Genomic DNA, 2,839 nt, shown 5'->3' on the forward strand with positions numbered 1-2,839 from the left:
CAATCTATGGGTGAAAATGATGTCTAATGTTCCATGAACCATTCTATTTTTTCTGTAGACATACCAAGTAATTAGTGTAGATGCAAAAAGATGAGCTGGCCACAGCCCTGTCCAAAAATCCCAAATAATGTGATTCATATAATATGAAGGAATGTGAACAGTACTTCACCTCACCCTACAACTCTGCCTTGAGCACTGGGCACAGTGACAGGTAGGGCTGTTATCTAAGGGATAGCAAGGAGTTCACACCCAGGGGAGGGCAGAACACCAGACAAGGGCCAGAAAAGGAACTAAATAAAGCAGGGAGGTGGAAATATATAAAAATAATCAGAAGTCAGGAAGGAGGAGGGGGGTCAAGCAACAAGGAAGGGAAAATATGAAAATAAGGGCATGCCAGCTGATTATTTTCAATTATATACTATGACCCAAAGTGCATCTAATGCAGTGAAGTTTTTGCTCTCATGTGCAGTGATGCAACATCCTCATTAATCACATATATTTCTTTTTTTTCCCAGCAATAAATATCCTGTAATATGTGCACCCTGTAAAGTGAGATATCACTATATTATATTAGCAGTGCCCTGCTTACTCCAACCCCCTCTCCGCTATATCCCTTGGATTCCTCATTCCGCTACAAGCTGAGACAACACAGAGCTGTGACTTTTTGGATCGGGGGAAAATTCCACATCTTGAACAGAATATTTCTTTTAACCTTCCCAGCCCTTTACTTCCTTTTCACTTATTTCTTTCGTGTATGTTGGTTTCTTCTCATGCCACTGGTGTACATTATGTTGTCTTGTGTAATATTATCTTCAGTTTAATACCCCTTCAACAAGCCTATGTGAATTTAGGTGTGCTCTCATGTGTCACCTTAGGTATCCTGCACAAAGTCTACACTAGAATACAAATGTGAAAATGAAGTTGATGATTTTATTATAGTAGCCTAGGGCTGGCGTTTTAGTTCTCTATGGGACTTCGGCGGTGAGAATTACACCCTTTTATTCTCTCACAAAGTCCTGGGGAGGTGCTACTCTTGGTATGCTTTCAGGTCTGACATTTGTGGACATCAGTGAGCATTTTTCTCATTTCTTTGGTGCAATAAAATGATATGTGCATACATCAGCTTTAGTACAGTGGAATTCAATCATTCTTGTTTATTCGTCACACTTGTTCCAAATATGTTTTTTAAATAAAAGAAACCCATGCTGTAGGAATACCAGTTGTCTAGCTCAGCCGTTGCCAACCAGTGGTCACGAGAAAATTTTGGTGGTCCACAGAAAAATTTGGACATTATTTGCATTTTTTATGTTTTAATAATAATAAAACAAAAATAAAATTGTAATAAATTCCTATATTCTGAATTATTTTTGCCTTTATATTGCACTAAATTCACTGTACTAGAGACGGAAAAACAAGGGAGGCGCAGTGTGACGTCAGTGTAGTCCTAAGTTGTATGAGGGAACCGTTATTGAGCAATACGCTTCAGTATTGTCCACCATTACAACAGTCACCCCGCTCCACAATTCTCATGCGATTTTTTTATTGTATTAATTTCTCAGATGCTCTTTTAGGTAAGTGTGACCTTAACTGTGTATTTTCTTTAACTGTTATATTTATTGGCCTCAAATATTTTTAAACTATCATTTCTTGTTTGGTCTTAGATTCAAATGAAATAGACCCATTTTGCATTTCTTTAGTAATACCAAAGATAATGCAACTAATGATAATAGTAAAAAATAAGTAATACTTCACTTAACCGTGACCTGATCAATGAATCAGAGCCTCCACAGTCCTTGTCAGGACCAATAGGGAGGTCATTATTTACAAATGTATTTATCTTTTTAAAAAAATTCATATTAATGGTCCGCAGGACCTAAAATTATAAATATAACGGTCGTGAGGTCCGAAAGGTTGGTGACCGCTGGTCTATCTAGTACCATAATAACTTGTAAGAGGGTCATTGGAAGGATGCCACTAATTTCCTTTAGGGGTTCCTTGTTTGGAACCCCTAAATCTCATTATACTCTGTGATCAGTGTTTCCCCATTCACAAAAGAGCAGTACTAGTGGAATGTCCATAAATCCTTAGTATCCTGGATTCCTTGTGATGTCTTGCACATAGTATAGACAGGGTGTAGGGGATCAAGAGTAAACTACATGGTTCTTAGTAAGGTATTGCATACATGTGTTAAGTGTGGACAAAGAGTTCATGAGACTTAACCAAGTAGCTGAATTTTGGAGTACTTGCAGGGAACCCCCTCACTCTGCTATAGGGGAAGGCTTTCTCTTTGCTGTATGTTCATACCACCATTACCTACAGGTAATATATGCTGGAACCCAATTAATGCATGAATCAGAAAGTGTGCAATTTATTATTCTGATTTAATTAGCTGCTTGCTTTTTTAGGTTGCATTAACTAAACAAGTATGCAGGATAGGATGGGAGACATGTGGCAGGTGAGTAATAGCAGCCTACATATTTCTTTCAGTACAGGCTTCCCTTGGAGCTAGTCCTATTGGGATGGCACAAACTACATGGCTAAACTATTTATTTGCTTGAAACAAGCACATTACAAATTTATTTTAGGGCTAATCACAAAATCCAAAGCATTTGGTCAATATGATCTTCACTGAAGAGGATCTAAAATCTGGTTGTCTGCTTTAGGAAAGATTGCATGGTCAAATTTCAGTTCTTTGACTATCACTAAAAGCAGATTAAAGCAGCATTTTTCTCTGCTTCAAAATGGAAAATACATAAACCCCTTCTGTATATTAAATACAGCAAGACTGTTAACATGTCAGAATAGATCCTCTTTACGGAATGAAAGTCAAAAATCAATG

Source organism: Pyxicephalus adspersus, chromosome 2, assembly GCF_032062135.1.
Source record: "Pyxicephalus adspersus chromosome 2, UCB_Pads_2.0, whole genome shotgun sequence".
NCBI classification, from domain to species: Eukaryota; Metazoa; Chordata; class Amphibia; order Anura; family Pyxicephalidae; genus Pyxicephalus; species Pyxicephalus adspersus.